General features: G+C 41.4%; 1 protein-coding gene and 1 long non-coding RNA gene across 3 annotated transcripts in view; one reads left to right on the forward strand and one right to left on the reverse strand.

Moving 5' to 3' along the window:
- Window positions 1-22,747, forward strand: part of DAB1 (Dab, reelin signal transducer, homolog 1 (Drosophila)) — a 1,258,753-nt gene that overhangs the window by 371,089 nt on the left and 864,917 nt on the right. The window lies entirely within an intron of this gene.
- LOC105511262 lies at window positions 15,247-17,612 on the reverse strand. Its single transcript, XR_001001691.1, has 2 exons — window positions 17,287-17,612; window positions 15,247-15,777 (listed from the first exon to the last, which is right to left on the reverse strand). It is a non-coding gene; the product is annotated as an uncharacterized LOC105511262 (long non-coding RNA).

The raw sequence follows: 22,747 nt of genomic DNA on the forward strand, positions 1-22,747 counted from the left end.
CCAAACATGTTTAGGTGTGTAATTATAGACACCTGAAAAGACTAAAGACAGTGCATTAAGGTATTAAGAGGAAACCTCTCTACATAGCAGTATAATAAGGGCTTTTATTTTTCTCTTTATATTTTTTTCTTCTAAATCTGGTGCAATGATGAGTATGCATAGCTTTTGTAACTATAAAAAATAAATCAATTGGGATTTTCAAAAAGTGAAGCAGAATGAAGAATGACTTTGGACTAGGACTGACTCAGGATGAAGAGAATTATCCCAAGTGCTTCAGGTGGGAACAGCCAAAGGGTGTGTGTGGGAATGTCTTCGAATTGTGTCAGATCCAGAGAGGGAGCTGCAGGGTGGAGAACAGAGTGTATCATAATGGTCAAGACTTATGCAAACTCAGGGGCCCCACAATAATTCCCTTAGGTGGGACAGAAGGTACAAATCTTTAGTTGGCTTTCAAAACTAGGCAACTGAACTGATTAAATAATTCAAACCTGGGGCAATGGGTTCAAGTCCTGGCTCTTCTAATAACCAACTCTGTGGCTTTGGGCATGTGTCTTTACCACTCTGAACCTCATTTGTAAAAGAAATAATACCTTCCTTATTGTATCACTGTGACACTAAATGTAATCATATTTTCAAGTATTTAACATGTATCTACATATATCTATATATACATATTTACACATGCATACACACACACACACCTAGACCCTTCCCACCAAGCTCGAAGGGGTGCCCTTTGGGATAAAGCCCCTTCCTCACTGCAACTTTTCATAATCCTCTCCATGCTTCATTTCCCATCCCTATCCCTATCCCCATAGTACCATTACTAGCACCACCTGAAGTTTTAGCCCAGAGGCATTTCTTCCCTGTGACCTTCACCTGCAATTTGGAGATATTCCTCTTGAGAAGTTTCTCCTGTCTTCTTTTCTTGGTGAGTTGAGTTTGGCTTCTAAGCAATCAAGGCCCACTCTATGTCCAGCCTGCATGTCAAGTAGGAGAAAGGTGAAAAATCCTAAACTGTATGTTCTAAGACAAATATCCAAGCAAAATAATAGAAGGCAAAAGGATTATAGGGTACTATCACATGTATCTGGGTGAGAGAGCACTCAGGCTGTGACACTGCGCAATGCTACAGAATCAGGAAAAAGGAAATGCAGCCCAAGACGCTGTGACTTCACACCCTGCTGCTTCAACATGAGGTCCTGAATCATTTCCCCAGTTCTGTCTGAAGCCAGCCTCAGCAGATCATCACAACAATCACCTTAAGTGATGAATACATATGTGTGCCAGGTACTGTGCACAAGATTGTCACACCTGGTACATCTGGCTCTTTCATTGCATCGTGTTTCTTCAAGTAAGAATTTTGTTTTTCTCCTCTGCTGCCTCCTTTTTTCTCTCCTTCTGGGGACGTCTTTATTTATATGGCTACTAAACTGAGTAAAGGTGCGACAGGAGTTCCTAAGAAGGTACTCTCCAGATGTATTATTATGGTTGCTTATATCCTCTTTCCCTGCACAGCTGAAGAGGACAGGTTGGCTGATGATCTTGGCAGGTCCTTGAACATTCAGCCTCAAGGTCTTGACCTTGGTTTAAATAGTGCTCAGTGACTTCTAACAAAAAAGAGCGTGAAAGAAAACTGTTCTGTTTCCAGCTTAGAGACTCTCCCAAATTCTAGGCTGGTCACTGATTCATGCTGCCAAGAAGCCTGTTGCTGATTATGCTGGATGCCCCATAAATTAATGAGAGCTGGACTTAGCAGTGACAACGATCGCTGAGTCTGTGGAGCAGAAAATGCAACACTAATATATATGTTTCAGAAATGTCCTTTTGTCTGTATGTTCGGAGGAGAAAGTGCTGATGAGGATCAATTTCATATTGACTTTAAATTTTTCATTTGACCCAGAGCTCTTTTTATTAAGTAATGCACATGAGAACATTTCATCCCAGGCCAACTTGATGGCTTGGAGAATTCCCTTCAGAATACGGCAACCTGGATAGAATTTGAAATGCAGTTCATTCATTTATTCTTTTATTCATCCTTTAATAATTATTTATTGGGTACCTGCTATGTGCTTAATTCTAAAAGCTATGCTAGTCTGTGAGCAAGACACAATCTGCCCTCAAGGAATCTAAAATCCAATGAGCTAGACACACATTAATAAACAATCCTGGCCCAGAGCAGCATGTTTGGTTAGCAGGAAGTGTAGGTATATAGAAGCACAGAGGAAGGACTCCCAGAAGGTATCAGGTACTTGGGAAGCATTTAGTTCTTGTTGAAAGAATGAATGAGTCGATGAATGAAAGCATGAGATGGCCCTTGAGCTGAGTCGTAGAGCAAGGTAGAAATTGACTAAGCTGAAAAAGAGCTATAATAGCATGTTCAAAGACGGCAAGGTGTGATGTTTTAAATATAGCTCAGGTGTGAGGAGAGGCAGGTGGTAGGGCTCCAGGTAGTCCAGAACCAGACATAAGGAACTTGGGTGTTAAGTCACTGTCTACCTGTGCAAATAGACATACTTGTAGATGGCAGAGTGGACCCAAGGGGCCTTGCACCACTTCAGAAAGCAGGCATAACCACACAATAATGACTCATCTGGAGGGATTATCTTCAGTGCTTAGTGTGGAGATTCAGTAGGTAGTTGAACTTACCCTCTCTGGACAATTTTCCTGAAGAGGCAGTCCAGTAGAACCAAAGCACTTGCTCTGAGAAAGTTTCAAATCCGGGTTCAACACCTTAAACTAAGCGGTGAATGTTTCTAGAAGCATTTATCCTGCGTGCTACAAAGCCCTGCTGTCTTCAGTTTTGTCTGAATGTTGGGATCACGTCGGGAAATCTTCTTGTATTTATTGCCTTCCTGCACTCTCCTCAGCTCCTATTTCCCACATTCTTAGTTACTGTCTGTGTGTTTGCTAGTGGTGCAGTTTTGTTCTGTTTTAACCTTGTTTGAACCCCCAAGCCAGTCTGGGAAAACGTGACCATCACTCTTCCGAGCATCTACCTCTGGGACGTGGTCCCGGGGCTTTGACTCACAGGTTAGAAATCTTGTCATGCTCCCCTGAACTTGACTCAATGGCTGCAGTGGCCTGGCTGATTTATGGCTGTTTCTTCCTCTGTTTGATCTTAGCAAACAGACAGCTGTGATGTAGCGGCTTCATTCTACTCACCTGCTGGCACCTTCATGTTTGGTCTAATAGCTTGTTAACTGCTCTGAGGACAGGCACTGCCCTTCCTGGCTACCGTCTAGAGTGGTCTCTATGGCAACTGCATCACATCAGGGATGATGCTCATTCTTCAAGGCTTTCCTTCTCCATTTTTCTCTGGTGGCTTCTGGGTAACCTGCAATGGTTGGAGCCCTGCCTCATCCCGCCAGGAAGCCACTGCTGATTTAAAGCCTCGCAAAGAAACTTAACAAGAACCACTGCTTTCTTCTGGTCTTGTTGCTTGTTCTGTGTTGCACTTGGTCCAGGCCTGCAGGGACTTGTCATCCCTTCTTTATCATCTCTCCTTTTGGTGCTCCCCAGGTATTGTTCCCAGTCTCTCTTGGAAAGCTTTGACATGGTTTCTCCAGATCTCTCTGCTTATTAATATCATTCAGCAGTCCAATCTGAATCCTGACATTCAGTATGTTCTTTGTTTGCCTCATCCACCTTTGTTTACTCATTCACTCTTCTCTTCAGAAGTGACCCCCAAGCTTTCTGGTCTTCATCTGCACCAGAGAGACTTGTGTCAAAGAGACTCATATAGACTGTTCAGATATATGAAGAAATAACTGATTTATGTGTGATAGGAGTCTAGAGTGTTCAGTCTGCCGATGGCATTCAGAGTCCAGCAATAATACTGTTAATAACAGTAAGTAATATTATATACAGTATTTCTATACAATATCTGTGCATAAATAGTATTATTGTGATAAGAACTTTACATCGACACAATAATCCTATAAGGTGAGTACTCTTACTGTCCCTATTGTACAGATGAGGAAACTGAGGCACAGAGGGCTAAGAAACATGCTGTAGAGCCCCAGCTATTAAATGGCAGAGCTAGAACTTGAACTCTGGCTCCAGAATTTATGCTCTTCAACCGTTTCCTGTACATTGGGCAGTGATATTGTTTTCTGTACGTGTGGTCCCACCGTCAGAAATTGCTCACTTCTACAAGGCTAAATTGTACCCATCTACAATGCCAAGATTAAATGCCACCTGCTTTGTGAAACTACTTGGCTTCCTCTACATTCAAGATGTAAATTCATTGGTTCATTCAGCAAACATCAAATGATAGTGATTATAGCTTATTCATTCATCTACTCCAGTACAAAGTTTTTTCAAGTTCTTTCAGTGTTACCATGCTAAGTGCTGTGGCTGTGGTGATGAATAAGGAGCAAGCAGACCCTGCTCTCACCCTACTCATTTTTTAAAAAATAACAAGACAATAAAATATAGAGATAGCTTTATGCATGTAAATATTGATATCAGTAATATTTATATATCTCTATGTTTGTCTATCAGTTGATTAATAGATATTAGGGATTTTTTCAGTCAATTCCTCCTGCCTGTTCATATGATCAAGTTAACCTCCTTAGCTTGACACCTAAGACCCTTCATGATCTGGCCTTAGATTCCTTCACTTAGGAAACTTATCTCAGATTCCTCTACGGTCTCCATCTGGAGACTGAACACTCTAGAGTCCTAATACACATAAGTCAGAACAAGGGGCTCAGTTCTTGCCACCTGTTCTCTAACCATCCACTCCAGACCTAGTCTTCCAGAAAGTGTTTACTCATTGGAAACTATCCTGGCCCAGTCGCTCCATCCTGCTTTGGCTCAGCCTTTTTCTCTACTTCAAGTTCCCTTTTCATACTTCTCATTTCACATTTCTTCTTTTCCAAACCCTTTCCAAACATCAAGTCCAAGTTTAAACATGCCTTCTCTGTGGAACATCCAAAATCATCTTCTTATTCACATTCCCATCAGTGAGGAGTTAATCAGTCCTTCCTTTGGGCTCCACAACGCTGACCATACCCCTCTGGTACAGCACCACCTCCAAACCCAAGGCCAGCTGTCTGTTACATGTTGTTCTCCCAATGGGGACTATGGACCCCTTGAAGATGAGGAATGGGCCCTATTTCTTTCTGCATTCAGAGAACCGCGCACAGTGACCCGTAGGTAGCTATCTTAGTCCATTTGAGTTGCTGTAACAAAATACCAAAACTTAATAGCTTATAAACAACAGAAATTTATTTCTCACAGTTCTAAAGGCTGGGAATTCCAAGATCAAGGCTTCAGCAGATTTGGTGTCTGATGAGTGTCTACTTCCTGGTTCATAGATATACCTCTCACTGTGTCTTCACATGGGAGAAGGGATGAGGGGTCTCTTTGGGGCCTCTTCTTATAAGGGCACTAATTCTATTCATAAGGGCTCCACTCCCATGAGCTAAATATGTCCCAAAGTCCCTGCCTCTTAATACCATCACATTGGAAATTAGGTTTTAACATATGAGTTTTGGGGAAACATATACATTCAGATCATAGGAGTGCTAGACTTATATTATTTAACTATTAATAATAATAACTTTTAAAGTGTTTGATTGCCATCTGCATCTGGTATTCTGATAAGCATTTCATTTATTTCATTTTATCATAAGAATCTTTTGATATAGATTATGATATATACTATTGTTAACTCCATTTTACAGATGAGGAAGCCAAGGCTTAGAAACTATGCAATACCCGCTCCAAGTCACAGTCCCCTAAATAGCAGAGTCTGACTGGACACCCTACACTTTGGTGTCTATTGAATGAACAAATGAACTTATACCTTGAGCACAGAGAAAGGAAGTAATCTAGGAGAGCTGTCACTCCTATAGTGTACATACTTTTATACACACATACCCATACATAACCTAAGTTATGTAATTCCGTTTCTGAATATGGAAAAGGAAACCACAGAAGGATTCTATAAAATTCTGATAAAAATGGCCACTGGTTGCAAGCTGCATATTTTCATTTTTTTATAGAAGTTGTCTTTGTGTTTAGGTGAAGCTATTGACAAACCTAGAGTAAAACTGTCTTTTAGATGCTTGTAAGCTAGAAGGGTTAGACGTGGAGTCCGTAAAACCTATTTGGATCCCAGCTTTGCCATGGTTTCTATGTGACCTTGAGCAAGACACTTAACCTCTCTAAAGTTTAGCATAGTGATTGATCTGCGGGTTCTACAATCTGATGACCTGGTTTAAACAACCCAGCACTAAGCTTACTAGCTGTGTGATCTTCGGAAAGATAATTTCTCTGTGCTTCAGTTTTCCCATTTGTAAAATGGGTACAATACAGTAATAACATTTGCCTCATATGATTGATGTGATAATTAAATAAATCAATTCACTTGAAGGATTTAAAACAGCACCTGATACCCATGAAACTATTATTACCTCTTAGATAGCTATATCTATTTCAGGGGAATGTTGTGAGAAGCAATGAGTAATATATTTTTGACGCACTAAGCCTTCTGAAGGCTTTGACCCAGAACTAGCACAACAACTCTTCCAACACATTCCATTGGTGAGACCCACAGGGCCAGCCAGGACTCAGGGGCTGTGGAAGGAACTAAGCATAGGTGTAAAGGCAGGAGGTGTGGCTCACCAGGGGCCACGAGGGAGCAAATTCCCACAACATCAGAAGACATAATTTGGGCTGTGGATCTAGGTCAGGGTCAATGCGTGGAATGCAGGCAAAGGAGCTCTCAGCAATTTCACCCATCAACATTCATATATTCTACTCACAGAAGAACCCTCAGGCCTCCACTCAGAATCTGTTTCTCATTTTCTACAAAATTCTAACCAAGCATAGTCGATGCTTTCTAAGGCCACAAGAAACCAGAAGAGTGCTTGAGAGATAAAACTGATTCTACAGACAGGTGCTGTGGCAACAAAAAAAGGGTGAAAAGTGACAAAAAACAAAATATAAAAAACTATAAGATGAAATAAAATCTTAAAATGAAGAGCAAATGAGGGCATTTAAAACATAGACCACCCTACACACAAAGGTGTCTACTTCCCACAGATGACATTTCTGTCATCAGATGTTAGATGGAGAATACACACCCTTATCTTTCCAGTCCCTTCATTGGTCTTGAAGGGGAGGAGGGTGATATTGCTGTTGCTCCTCCAAAGAGGCAGGGATCCTGGTATATCTCGTTCACAAGGAAAGCCCATTGCTGGCACTTTTAGGTGCTTTATGATTGTCTGTTAAAGCTCTTGTCAGCCATTTATTGAATGGTGTACTGTTTTTGGGTACTATACTAAATGCTTTTCAAATATCATGAGAGTCTGCTTTGCAACTGATAAATTCTCTTTGCCAGTGTCAACTCTTTCATCTTTATTAGGATCACCCTCTTTTACAGATGAGAAAATTGAGACTTGGCAAGATGTGAGTTTGTCTAATTGTCCAATTGGGATACAAACTGATATGGTTCTGTCTCCTAGTCCAGTGTCCTTTTTCTGTTCCCCATTCATTCCAGATTATAGTAAATTTTGTCCACATTATTTACTCATTTAGCGCATTTACTGAGTATGTGCTGTACGCCTAGCAGAGTCTGGGACCAGCCTCTCCCTCATCATGCTCAGTTATTTTGCTCTTACTATGTACTGTGCATTCTTATATGCATAATATAAATTCATTTTTCACAACAGCTATGTGAGTTAATTACTCCTGCCCATATTGCAGATGAGAAAACTAAGCTCAGAGAGGTTAAGCGAATTTTACAAGACCCTGTAGTGGAAAGTGCTAGAGCTGAGATTCCAATACAAGTCTATGTAATGCCTAAGTCCATTGTCTTTCCACCCATCATATCACAATGCTTCCTCCATCATTCTCCAATAAAATGGCTTCTCAGTTGTACTCCAGCCATCTCCCCATTATGCTGGCCCCGTAACTCTATCCAGCCCCAAGTGCAGAGCCTAGAATGAAACTGAAGATGTGTTGGCACTCACAGGAAGCACCAGAGTTTTCCACAGCAAACACCTAGACATACACATAGGTCTAGGCTAACATTTACTGAGGGGCCTAATATTTAATGTATGCCTCCTGTATGTACCTGGCCTTGCATATGCCACTTAGGTATTGTACATTTCATCCTCACATCAAACTTGCAAGGTAGGTATGATTGCCCCCATTATACAGAGGAGGAAACAGAGGCTCAGAGAGGGTATTTTTCCAAAACTCATCAATTTTCCTGACTCCAATACATTGTCCAGTCCTCCAGACAGCTTCAGAAGGGGTTTGAATCCCACAGAACATATTCTGGGAAGAACTTCACTGAAAGAGATGTAGCCTAAGCTGCACCTTGGAAAACTTCTCATGCAGCCAGCATAAGTATACTGAGAGCCAGTGAGCATGTTATGATAGTTATGATTAGGTTTCCATGTACTTCTCAAATCAGATGTGTAAATATAATCAAGAGCATTTCTCTTTGCAGCACAGACCTCCAACAGATTCTACCCAGCATCCTAGTTCAGAGAGAAGTAATAAATTAGCTCTAATTAGCTTTCCCACATGCTGAAGCAAGTTTCTCTTGTCACCACTTTGCAAACAGGAAAGAGGGAGGCTCCACTGGACTTCTAAAGAGTGTGATCTGTGGTGGTTAGGAGGGTAGCAGGCCTAGCTGGCACGTGATTTTGACTTCTATTACCTTGTGTGGCTGTGGACAAGCCATTTTTACCCTCTGGCCTTCATTTTTTCCTTATGTAAAATGAGGAGCTCAGAGTAGGCTTCTTCTCCTCTTGCACAGAAAGAGTCCGTGACTCTACTGTCCTGGAGAATTTTCCAGCTTAAACTGTCAACTTCGTTTGTGCATGAATAGAGTTATTGAGTGTCTTCTATTTATCAGTCATTGACCCTGAAACTGGAGATACAAGGATGAACATTAACTTGATTTTGTCTGTAGGAAACTTCCATTCCAAAGTGAGAATAATAATAACAGCTACTCCTTCCTACATGCCAGGAACTTAGCCATGGCCATTAAATACATAATCTCATTTAATCCCTGCAGGTAATTGTTGTTACCTGCATTTTACCCATGAGGAAATACTCTCAGAGAGGAAGGATAAGTCACTTTTCCTTAGTTTTACTGGCAGTAAAGGATGGAACTGTAATTCCAATTCAGAATCTGATCTCTTATCTACTGGATTATATTACCTTGCCCAGAAAGAGTTGGATATCATAAAAGAAACAGAGATAACAAGTCTTAGGGAGGCCAGGGGATAATGAGAGGTATTCCATCTGGGTGACCAGGGATGGCTTTGGTTAAGACCGTGTTTGAACAGAACCTTGAAGGAAAAAAATCTTGAAGGCATCAAGATGCCTTCTGAATACATGAAGATGGAGGAAGAAAAACAGTTTCGGTGGAAGAGTCAAGACACAGAGGCAAGAAAGGAAATCACTGGGCACCAATAAGGAAGAATGTGTTGTGTAGAGGAAGCCTAGCAGAACATGAGCCTGGGCTCTATGCTACATTCATTCAAAGGGCATAAAATACCTACTATGTGTCAGGCACAGTGATAGCCTCTGGGAATAACACTGAGAACAATACAGAGTCCACATCCTCAAGGAACTCAATACTCTACTGCAGTGGTTCTCAACTGGGGGCAATTTTGCCCCCCAGCTGACCTTTGGAAATGTCTAGAGATAGTTTTGTTTGTGCTGTAAAATATCCTAAAATACACAGGACAGTTCTCCACACCACATAATTGTCTGTCCTAAAAGGTTAGTAACTCGAATGGAATGACAAGACCAGGCCAGCTCATGGGGAATTTTGTAAGCCAGACTGAAAAATATGCCCATGCCTTTTTCAGATCAGATGGCCTCTGGCAACCAAAATAGCAGAAGTGACAACAGGAAAATCTTTCCATTGCAAATGACCTCCTAGCACAAAAGAAATCGGTCTAGTTGCTTGAGCAATTTTGTTACAGGCCTGGGACACCCTGAAAATGCTCTTCTACCACCCCTGGTTCAAAAGCACACAGCGCTTATGAGAATATACGGCCCACCAAAAGGAAATGTCAGATGGCTTCTTCCTTATTAATCAAATTAATAGTGCCTCTGCAGAAATTCTGCACAGCTGAGGAATTTATTACAAATTACCTAATCACTTGGTTCTCCCATGAAAAGTAAATAGACTGAACCATGCCTAGCCCTCTCATCCTGAGTATTTCAGTGTACCAGAGCTGGGCCGGAGCCTAGCTACTCAGTTAAGCAGTATTTACTGGACCTAGCTAGTGAGTATGCAGTGGAACTTAACTGCATTTGAAAATGCAAGTCCACTTTTCATGGTTATCTCCAGCACAGCGGGTGCCATTCTGCTTTTCTAATGCTGGTTAAGAGGAAAACAGGGATTCATTTGTGGCTGTGAGGAGACTCCAGATGCCAGTCCAAGGAAGAAAAGATAATGACCAGGGCACTCTGCAGCATCACAGAAAGGGCACTTGATTTGCAATCTGGCGTGCTTGTTTGGCTATCACCTCTGTCCTTACCTGTGCAAACTTGGGCAAGCCATTCACTTAACCTCTCTGAACCTCAGTGTCTTTCTCTAGAAAAATGGAGAGCCCTGGAATGATTCAGATTAATTGTGGAGAGGCAATGTGGCCACACCTAGCACAAAGCAAGCACTCAGCGAATTGCAGATGATGATGTCGTTTCATTCTCCCACCCAGATCTGGCTGCAGAGATGTGGGCTGTGGCAAAAATTGAGGATCTGATGTTGCAGTTTACTTACCTTTTTGTCTATTAAGAGAAGAAGAAAAGGGAAATTCCTTGTAGACTAGCAGCTTCTTAGCAATTCATACAGTTCAGGCAATGTCTCTGGGTCCAGGCAGTGGCTGGCAAGTGAGTTATTGACATATTGGAGGGAATAGGAAGAAAAATCAATTAAAAGGGCTTTTCAGTGAATGAGGGGTGGCAAACTCCAGGGTTAATCCCAAAGGGAGACCCATATTTCCATAAGAGGCGAGGCCTTCCCTTTAACCTGTTGGCACCACGAGTTGGAGTTTTCCGGGGTAAAGTCCATTACTGGCAATGGGCGTGCCATGTGTGATTAATGATGGTGGTTACGGGCCAGTTAGCAACAGAGAGCTCCATCCATCTCACTTCATGGAAGCATCACACACCATTTATTGTCTGTAGGCAGGATGTGTTCCTTTCCAATTAGGTAAATGCCTTCTTTCTTAGTAGGCATGGTGATTCCTGCATTAGTGCCCCCATGCCTCTGCCTGACATCCAACAGAAAGGCAAAGGCTGAGAGAGTCCAAGAGGAAATAGGTAGTGACCATGTCCAGTGCTATTTCATGACCTCAAATAAACTTGGCCCAGGAGCTTTCACCTGCTCTCAGATACCTTCTTTCAAGGGGACATTCGGCCCAGGGAATTCATAAATATGATGGCTTTAAAGTCCATTCAAGGGAAAGAAGGAAGGGCACAGCATGTTAAACACAATCCTGTGCTCATTTTCCGCTATTAAAAGAAAGCCTTCAAAACTAATCTTTAAAAAAATAACACCTGTCATTTGTGGAGTGCTTCCTCTGTGCAGACACTGTGCTGCCCTCATAAGAGCTCTGTAAGGCATGCCCGAATCATCTCCATTTACAGTCAGGGCAACTGAGGTATCAAAAAGAAAAATAACTTCCTCTAGGTTAGATGGCTGGAAAACACTATGCTGAGCCCCACAGTCCTGCTCTAGAATTGTACTCTTCACTAAGGTGCTATACTGAAATTCTGTCTCCATAGAAGCACATGAACCAGCACACAAAGAATGACAAACTACAGATACATGGTCTTTAAGAAAACCCACCACACAAGAGGAAACAGAGAGCATTAATTTACCCCATAGTTATTTATTGAAAATCCACTATGATTAGACATCGTGCTAAGTTCTGGGGATGTAAGTGAATAGGAGAGGTGGTCTGGGAGTTCACCCTGTACCTGTGAAGAGGAACGATAACAGTAACAACAGCGACAGTTGCTATTAGGTTGGTGCAAAAGTAATTGTGGTTTTTGGCGTTAATGTACAGCTAATACTATACTAATTATTTTGTGTACATTATTGCATTTAGTCTTCATAATCAATGAAGAATGAGTCATAATTATCCATATTTTATAAATGAAGAAATAGTGGCAAGAAAAGGTTGTGTCCCCACAAAATTCATGTGTTGAAATCCTCTGCTCTCATGAATGGGATCAGTGCCCCTGTAAAAGAGACCACAGGGATCTAGCTGGCTCCCTCCACCATGTGAGGACACAGCTAGAAGGCACCATCTTTGAATCAGAAAGCTGGCTATCACCAAACACCAAATCTGCTGGCACCTTAATTTTGGATTTCCCAGACCCCAGAATTATAAAAAATATTCTGCTGTTTACCAGTCACCCAGTGTATGGCATTTTGTTATAGCAGCCCATAAGGAATAAGAAAGTTTAAATAACCTGGCCAAGTTTATACAGCCAGTAGGTAGTAGATCTATACTTTGAATTCACACAGTCTAAACTCTAACTTGTGCTTTTAAAATACTGAACAAATAATGACAAATGTGTGGAGATTTGCTGAGAGCACAGCAGTGAGCAGATGGGGATAGTGAGGTAATGATGCGCATTTAGAACAGGAGGGACAAGTGCAGCCTTGGGGGAAGAGGAGAGAGCCAATAATGAAGAAGTGGGAGAGTTTATCATGCCCAGTGAACCTGAAGCACACACCATGTTTGAGACATAAAGGCCAATGTTGCTGGAATGTTGACACCAAGAAAAATGGCATGATCTGAAGTTGGGTGTGTGGGTCAGGGAGACCAACATATTTAGGGCCCAGTGGGCTGTGTTAAATTTCATCATATGGACCTTAAGCAAGAGAGGGAGGGGCTATGCCAGAAATAGCTAATTATCCACCAAAAAGTTGTGGTCTTCATTCTATAAAGTGCGGTTGTCCCTAGGGGCAGCTGTCTCAACAAGGACTGCCTTTTCTGGCTCCTCCCTTGTTTCCCAAGTGCATGCACATGTTTATTTCTTGCCAAGGAATGTGAATGGATGTGACATGTGTTGTTCCAAAGCTGGGGTTTTGAAGAGGCAGATATGACTTTTCTGGGTTCTTTTTACATTTCTACTCCCTGGAAGGAGACATCTGTGAGCCCCTAGGTGATGACCAAGCCTCAAGGTGAAAGGAGCCTGCCTGGTTCCCTGAGTCACCATTTGGCACACACCTCCATGGGCATGGGATTTATTTGTGAACAAGAAGTAAACTTCTATAGAGTTAAACTGCTGTCATACTGAGGTTTATTTGTTACGGTAGCTAGCATTAGGATATCTAATTACAGGGACTTCTTTGGTATTCTAAATATATCTTTATATAGTATGTTCATGGTTTACAAAACATTGTTTCATTACGAATAAACAAGGAGGGGTTGGGTAGAATGGTTCATGCCTGTAATCCCAGCATTTTGCGATGCTGAGGCAGGAGGATCACTTGAGCCCAGGAGTTGAAAACCAGCCTGGGCAACATAGTGAGACCCTGTGTCTATAATAAAAATAAATAAATAAATAAAAATTATTTTTAAAATAAGGAAGGAATTAGATACAGTGCACAAACGGTGAGGTTAAGTAACTTACCTGCAATCATACTGCTGGAGTCTTCACAAACCCATGCACCCTCACTGGTTGAGCTCAGGATCAAAAGTCAAACAGTTCTGGTAGATTTGAGGCTCTTCCTCAGCTAATTATTCGCTGTGATTTTTCAGTAACTTACGTAGTTTGTCTCAATTTCTTTAGCTATAAAATGAGAATGACACTAGCACTTGTCTTACGAGGTTGCTCTAAGCATTAAAGCTCGTAGTCAAGATCATGGTGCATAGAGAAAGTTTAATAAGATGAAGAAGTTATGTTATTGTTATCACTGCACCATTATGAAAGGACTTACTTTAGACTCCCACCACTACCCCCATTTCCTCATAGGCCTTGCATTTCTTCTCCAGAAGGGAGTCATCTTCCCCAACATCCACATGGCACATGCTTGACTCACTGAGGTTCCTATTCAAATTGCTCTTCAGAGGACCTTTCACAGACTACCCAATGTCAAATAGGCCCCTGCCTTGCCACCCCCTGCTTACTCTGCTCTCCATTTTCTTCCTAGCACACATCACCTCCTGATATTGTAGAGTTTTCATGTATGTATTAATGTCCCAGCTCATTCCACTAGAATGGGAGCACTTTGACAGCAGGGATTTTATCTCTTGTTCAGAGCTGTATCTCTGGCATCTAGAATAGTGTCTGGTATAAAGTAGGAGCCCAATACACATTTGATGAGTGAATAAAGGAATAAATGATGATTATATAACATGTGAGCTATGTTCCAGGTCCTATATTAACTTCAGTTCTTACTGTTTCTTTTTCTTTGGTGATGCCCTAGTGGATCATTCATCAATCCAAAACGTGTGTGCAAATTTTAATCTTTTTCTCCTCTTTAAATGCAACCCACTTCACCTCCAGGATCTCTTGTTTCTAATACGCTTCCATAACACCTCTGTTCCTGAGACAGGAGATCTGTAGCCTTCCCAGAGTGGGTGATGGGCCCTGGCCTCAGTGCCTAGCCACTCCCTGTGGCATTCATCACCAGCACTGTGGAACACACACACTTTCACACCACCCAAGTTGTCAAAGCTTACAGATTAGAATTATTGCTCAGTAAACTTGACTGGACTACAGGGCCATCTTGCTATATGAGCACGTTTCCACCAAGATTTGTAAGTTCTGTTGGGATATATTTGATGTATAATAAACTGTATATATTTGAAGTATATAATTCGATGAGTTTTGATACATGTATACACCTGTGAAACCATCACTACATTTAAAATAATACATATATCCATCATAGCCCAAAGTTTTCTTATGTTCCTTTATGATCTAACCCTCTTTATACATCCCCCATACACACACAACCCCCATACCCAGGCAACCACTGGTTTACTTTCTACCACTCCAGTTAGCTTTCATTTTCTAACACTTTATAGAAATTGAATCATACAGTATAAAATATTTGGGTTCTTTCTCTCAGCATAGTCATTATGATTTACATCCACATTGTCAAATGTATTAATAGTTCCTTTTTATTGCTATTTAGTACTTAATTGTATGGATATACTATAGTGAGTTTGTCCACTCACCTGCTGGACACTTGGAAAGTTTCTAGTTTTTAGCAATTACCACAAAGCTGCTATGGTCATTTGTGCACAAGTCTTTGTGTGGGCATATATTGTAATTTTCCTTGGATAAATACCTGGAAGTGGGATTGTTGGTTTGCATGATAGGTCTATTTTTAACTTTTTAAAAAGTTATTGAACTCATTTGCAAAGAAGTTTTAGCATTTTACACTCCTTCCAGCAGTATGAGAGTCTCAGTGTCCCTGTTTCTTGCCGACACCTGGTCAGTCTGATTAATTTTAGTCAGTTTGGTAGGTTGTAGTGGTATCTTATTATGCTTTAGCTTGTAACTTCCTAATAATAAATAAGTGATTTTCAGCATCTTTGAATGTATTTGTCATCTTTATCTCTCCTTTGGTAGAATTCACATTTTTAAGGAGTTATCTTATTTTAGAGTTGTAAGAATATCTAAAAATATTTTGATAATCCAGAAAGAGTTCTTTGTCAGATAAATCTATTTCAAATATTTTCTTCCAGCCTGTGCCTCGCCTTTTCAATTTCCTTTCCAAGTTCCCTGAGTGGAGCAGTTTTGTTTCATTCTCCCTTCATATTCCTAGAAATAAGAACAAGAACATTGAAAATGTTATGTAATTTCAGTTCAATGATGAGAAAAGCTCTAACTTGAAATACTTCATAGCCACGCACATGAAAGGTGACTGTTTCGTCAATTTACCAATCTGCAAAATCAAGATAATACTATCTATTTCATGAGGCTGTTGTCAGAATGAATAATAGTAAATAAATTACCCAGACCCATGCTTAGCATACAGTACGATTTCAGTAAGTATTAGCTTGCTTTTATTCTGTAATCTTAGGGAACAGAAGTGAGATCAAAGGGTAGAAATCTTAAAGATTCTGATTGTTTGAATTTAGTGAATTATTTTCCATTGCAGTCCAGTTAATGAAATAAAATAGGTACCCATAGAAGCTGCTGAGCTTCCCATCACTAGGAGCATTTAAGCAGAGAAAACATAACCATGTGAGCAGGTTATAGAAGAGATTATTTCTACCTTGCGAGAAATACTGGACTTCTCGTGTCTCTCCTATTCCTAAAAATGGTTTGGTTCTTGGTAGGAGATAATAATGACAATAGCATATCTTCATATTTAATACATGTTATATATTATAGTATATATAATACATATTATAAAACATCATATGATACATATATACTGTATGTTATATATAATACTAGTAATTATTGATGATATAATATTGTATGAAGTACTTAAAAACTATTCTATTATTTAATCATAACGACCCTTTGAGGTAGAGGTAAATATTAGTTCTATTTAATAGATTAGAACAATGAGCTCAGAGGTGTTAGATAGCTTCCCTAATAGTATGTGGCCTGGAAAAGGAGGGCCTTGAATGCAGGTTGGCAATGGACTGAATGTTTCTGTCCTTGTAGAATTCATATGTTTAAATCTTAATCCCAGTGTGATGGTATGTAGAGGCGAGGCCTTTGCCAGGTAATTAGGTCATGGGGGTGGAGCCCTCATGACTGGGATTAGCACCCTTGTAAGAAAAGGCTAGACAGCTAGCTGCAATGTGTAACCCAGAAGGGGCCCTTATCAGAATCTGACCATGCTAGCACTCTGATCTCAGGCTTCCAGCCTCCTGAACTGTAAGAAATACATTTCTCTTGTATATAAGCCATCCAGTTTATGGTACTTTGTTATAGCAAGCAAGAAAGTACCATAAACTAAGACAAGGTCTGTCTGAGTAAAGTCCATACTTACAGCCCAGGTGCCCTGTGGCCAGTGAGCCCCTGCTTACTCATAGCTATGGGCAAGTGTTGCTGAAACAAACTTTTCTCCAACACCTGTGTCTCTATATTCTCTCGCCTCCCCCACCCTTGGCTATAGTGTGTCTCTGAGTCAGTGGGAATGGGTATTTAGGTCTTGGTCCACAGCTGCAGAATTCCACTGCTGTTGGCTCAACAGGTCACCCCGTGAAGTGGCCAGAAACCAAGGCTGCCATGCCTGAGGTCAGCTACCCAACTCACTCTCCACCTGGCACTCCCAGCTGGATCTCAGCTTCTTGAAGAAATGACATTCACCATCTCCAGTTGGAATAGGTCTTCCCTGGGCTTTTCCTTCTGGCATACAGAGTGTTTGTTTTGGAAGGCCTCAAAAGTGGCAGCTTTCTCATCACACAGCAGGATGGAATGTCCCCATTTGGTGCCTGTCCATCCAGCCCACAATATTGATACTGTTATTGAAAAGCTGTTGGCCCCTTAGATCCTAATCATCCAAAGATACTTTCGTGGCTTCTTAAAAAACTAGGCCTGTTCTTCTGCAAGCAAGTGTCTGCCCCACTGCCACCCTGATTACCAGCTCCTGTTGGCAAAAGAACCATTATGATGTGAACCAGATTGTACCAAACAGATGTTACCTAGCAACCAGCGGGAGCCATCAGGATTCATCTTTGTGTTCCAAACACTGTGCAGAATTCCTTAAGCATCTTGGACACAATGGAGACTAAAAGCATGCCATGAGGGAGCCTTAAGAGAATGGCTTTGGAGTCAGGCACACCCTTATGCAGTCTTGACTCTCAGTGACTACTGTGATCTTGGGCAAGTTACATAACTCTTTGAGCCTCAATTTCCTAACCTAGGAAACAGAGAACAATAATAGTACTTACTTCATACAAGTGTCTCAAATGTAATATATGATGAAAAGAATAATCTTTCATATTAAGTAGGCATTCAAATGTAATATATGATGAAAAGAATAATCTTTCATATTAAGTAGGCATTCAACAAAGTTAGTTCCCTTGAAAATATAATTTTTTTCTATGTGTTACATTTGTGAAAGACATCCAAAGGACCAGGATCCAGTTACCCATATCCTATATTAGTAATTTACTGTGTCCTTAAGGAGGTCTCTTAACCTCTCTTTGGTTTATTTTCCTCATCTATACCATGGGGACAATAAGTGTTGTTTAGGAGCCCACATGAAATTAGGGATATGAAAAAGCTCTGAAGATCAGAATACAAATGCAAGAGATGACCTAAGTCTATTGCTGGTAGTATTTTCACTTGAGAGGAAGTTAGCAACACTGGGAGGCTTACTAGAGGTCTTTGTCTCATAATAGCTTTTACCTTCATCCAGGTATAGTCCTGGTATTCATATTGGTGCAAGAGACATTTGAAATACATTGAAGTCCATGTGTTCCTTACTCCCTTATTTTTTTCACTTTCATCTGTCTGTTGATTTCAGGAAATGTATTCCGTCTCAGATACCAAGAGAGCCCATTATCAGGAAAGATGAAAGGGTTTCAGAAGATGTAGTTAAACTAGTTAGTCTGGAAAAATTAAGGGGCAGAACCACCCAAAGGATGAATGAGAATTAGACAGCATTGCACAAAGTTCTCAGATTTTGAAGTGAGGTAAAGATAGGTTCAAGTCCTCCTGGTCTACCACTTTATGGCTCTGACGACTTCTTCAGCCTCAGCCTTTTCATCTGTAAGATGGGCATATTATGATTTATTTTTGCAAGGTTGCTGAAAGGATGGGGGTTTTGGTGAATATAAAGTGCCTATTAAGGCATCTGGCACATAAACTATCTACAGTATAAGATATATATTAAATAAAATATTAATAAGAGCAATAATAATAACATATATAGTCAGAGGGATACAGAGCCCAAACAAGAGGAAAGGTTCCAAAGGTTTGGTCTGAGCAGCAAATACGAATCACTAATAGGAAGTAAATGCAAAAGGTCAAGAGGCAGGGAGATGAGAAACGAGTCAGCAGGCAGATTGATGGAGACAAATAATTTGGGGTCTAGGTTAGGAAATAGATTTAGGTTTTGTAGTCCCGCTGAAAGGTACAAACCAGAACAGCCATCTTGGCCGCTCAGGGAAGTTCCGTCCTCATGCCTTTGTTTATACATCACTTTTTCCTTCAGGACTCAAATGACAACCCCCTGCAGAAGCGCCTGATGGAAAATAGGTTGTTAGCAAGAGGAGAGGCTGGGATGCTCCGGGCACAGGGTTCCGACCAATGGCAAGTCTGCATTCCGCACTTTGAATCGCAACTCTGGAATGTCAGAGAGTGGGATTTCCCTGAAGAGTTGCCCATGTGACTAAGTACCCCTCAGGTTAGTGGAGTGAACTGTTTCCCCAACTTCAGTTTCTTTGTAATCAGGTAAAATCTCAGCACATCTAGAATGCCTTTTGGCCATTGTCTCACTGACTTCTTACCTCAGGGAGCCCAATTTGAAGGAGTTGCTGGAAGCAAAGAGAGAGAGTTTGAAATGAATTCAGTCAGTTGTCAGCCAGACCTGTGGTAGGGGATATTTCCCTGCTTGCTGACTCTGCTGGCTCCCACAGCCACCCCCTAACAAGCACCTGGCCTGGCAGAGTTAGGAGGTGGAGTTCTGTGTCTGTTATTAATATCAGTGAGAATGCCTTTTTTTCCTGTTAAATCTGAGCACTAATTATCATCTATTTACATCACAGAGTTCAGGAAAATCACGGAGCAGACTAAGAACAATACTGCATATGGATGCCTTATGCTGCAATAAGCTGGCTCTAAGAAAAGTGGCGCAGCTCATCTGTACAAACAGTTATCTTTTCCCTGCCATTAAAAGCAGGAAGGTGTTGAATTCATGATGGTAATGGACATTCTTTAACCTACTAAGAAAGCTAGGGCATGTTATTTTATCATATGGAGCCATAATCTCCCAATAGTTTAAATAAGGATGGTGAACAGATAATTACTAAGGTTCTCTTAGATTCTAAAAAAATAATACTCTTCCAAGTGAAATAATTGCCAACTAGAATCAAATGGGTGAGTCAGTGGTAAAGCTTGACACTTCCACAGAAGGAACCCAGGTTCAACTCCTGAGTAATACAGTATGTTTCGTGTGGCCTGCCTGGTTTTTGAAAAGTAACATAATTAAGAGTGAATAGACTTAGGATCTTGATCGGGTTCTCTCACTATTAGCTGTGTGTCAGTGAGTGAGTCACTTCACCTCTCTAGGCTTCGGGGGTTTTTCTTTTTTTCTTTTTTAATTTTAAAAATAAGAACCTTGGACCAGATCACTTCTAAGGTCTTTTGTTGCTGTTGTTTTTGGCATGAACATCCTATGATTCTTTTTTTTTTTTTTTTTTTTTGAGACGGAGTCTCCCTCTGTCGCCCAGGCTGGAGTGCAGTGGCCGGATCTCAGCTCACTGCAAGCTCCGCCTCCCGGGTTTATGCCATTCTCCTGCCTCAGCCTCCCGAGTAGCTGGGACTACAGGCGCCCGCCACCTCGCCCGGCTAGTTTTTTGTGTTTTTTTTTTAGTAGAGACGGGGTTTCACTGTGTTAGCCAGTATGGTCTCGATCTCCTGACCTCGTGATCCACCCGTCTCGGCCTCCCAAAGTGCTGGGATTACAGGCTTGAGCCACCGCGCCCGGCCTCAAATTATTTCAAACTGCCATATCACATAGTTACTTTACTTCCAAGTGTCTCACTTCTTCTATACTCTTACCAACTTCTTTCTTTGGCTTAAACAAAGCCCTTCATTGCATCTTCTCATTTCTGAAAGACACCACTAGCAATACCAGTGAACACTTTCCAAAGATGCTTGGGTTTCAGCTGAGTGGGAGTCTCATCAGATATCTGCACAGATCATGATCATCATGGCGGCATCCTTTTAATCAGTGAAAGTGTACTTATTGAGCATCTTATGTGTGCCAGGCTCTTTTCTAGGTGCTAATAATTTCAGACCCTGAGTGTATCATTCACATCCCCATAGGTCCAGCCATCTGTTGAACACATGCCCATTAAGACCCTTCTGTTAGAAGTATAATCTTTATTTATTTATTTAGAGATGGAGGCTGACTCTGCTGCCCAGGCTGGAGTGCAGTGGCACAATTTCAGCTCACTGCAGCCTCTACCTCCCAGGTTCAAGTGATTCTTGTGCCTCAGCCTCCCATGTAGCTGGGATTACAGGTGTGCACCACCCCTGTAATTTTTGTATTTTTAGTAGAGATATGGTTTCATCATGTTGGCCAGGCTGGTCTCAAACTCCTGACCTACAGTGACCTGCTTGCCTTGGCTTCCCAAAGTGCTGGGATTACAGGTGTGAGCCACGATGCCTGGCCCAATCATCACTTTTTATATGTAAGCTTTTCATATGTACAGTAACTAGTTTTATTGACAGTTGCTTGATGCTAGAAATAAAAAGCTGTGTGCAGCATACTTGTTGTCCTTGAATAGCAGATCTACACAAGGATTGTAGCCCATCATGGTAAGGGCTCTAATAGAGGTACAGTGGCTAAAAGAAGCATCCTGCTTCTCTGAGGCTACCTTTCTAAATCTGTAAGGCGGGCATGATCTTACTCATGTCCTCAGACTCTTGTGAAGCAATCCTCCAGCTTCTTCTCTTCTCTAGCTACACTTGTTCTCCAGGGGCTTCAGCCAGTCCCAGGGCTCTAGGTACCAACTCTCTGCTGATAAGTCCCAGGCAGTAGCAGCTCAGACCCAAATCTTGGTAATTATTCTCTACTTTCTCTACTCCTATCTTTCTTTCACATCGTATATTTATCTGACAGCAAATCCTCCCAACTCTATCATTAGAATGTATTCTGATTCTTCCCTCCTCACATCCCATCTACTCTCATCCAAGCTAGCATCTTGCCTCCTGGGACCTTTTCAGCAGCCTCCTAGGTCTCTATGCATCCATCCTTGTCAACCTGCAGTTGGTCGTCTCCAGAGCAGTCAAAGTAATAATTTCAAACTAAAGTCAGATCATGTCACTCCCCTTCTCGACCTCCTGTGGTCTCCATATTGTGCTTAGAACCCAAAGTGCTCTGCAGGCCCTACAAGACCATCATGGTCTGGCCTCCACCTACCACTTTTCTTCTTGTTCACTCTGAACTACTGATTTCCTTATTCATCTTCAAATGTACTGCCTCAGATGTGAAGACCTTTCCCCTCTTCCTCCGTTTCTTTGCCCCCAGGTAGTTGTATGGCCCACCCTTCATTTCATTTCAGTCTCTGTCCCTATGTCCCTATATCAAAGACCCCTTTTTTAATACCCCAACCTGAAGTAGCACCATCACTGTGTTCTACACACTCACCTTCTTTAGTACTCTTCATCACATCTATCTTTGCCATCCGTTATAAGAGTTGTTTATTAATTTGTTTATGAAATGACCCTCACCTAGAATGCCAGCTCCATGGGGGCAGGGATGTTGTCAGCTTTGTTCACTTCTATGTCCTCGGGGATATGGCCTAGGGTGGGCACTCAACAATTATTTTTTGAATGAGTAAATGAATGAATGAGGATTAAATAAGATCATATTTGGAAAACACCAAGTATCAAGTGTTAAGTTTGAGAATTGGTTACTTCTTGCTACCACTACCTCACTGCACACCACCCCATACCCCCTCAGTCTCCCCCAGCCCTGCAGAAGGTGCTGTGCACTCATAGATGTCCTCACAGCCTTCTTTCTTTCAGGTGAGCAATTAATCAAAATCCAGTCTCCTGCTGCTCCTTTTCTCAAGCTCATTCATTCTGAAATACA

The sequence above is a fragment of the Colobus angolensis genome, unplaced genomic scaffold, assembly GCF_000951035.1.
Source record: "Colobus angolensis palliatus isolate OR3802 unplaced genomic scaffold, Cang.pa_1.0 Scaffold102, whole genome shotgun sequence".
Classification (NCBI taxonomy): domain Eukaryota; kingdom Metazoa; phylum Chordata; class Mammalia; order Primates; family Cercopithecidae; genus Colobus; species Colobus angolensis.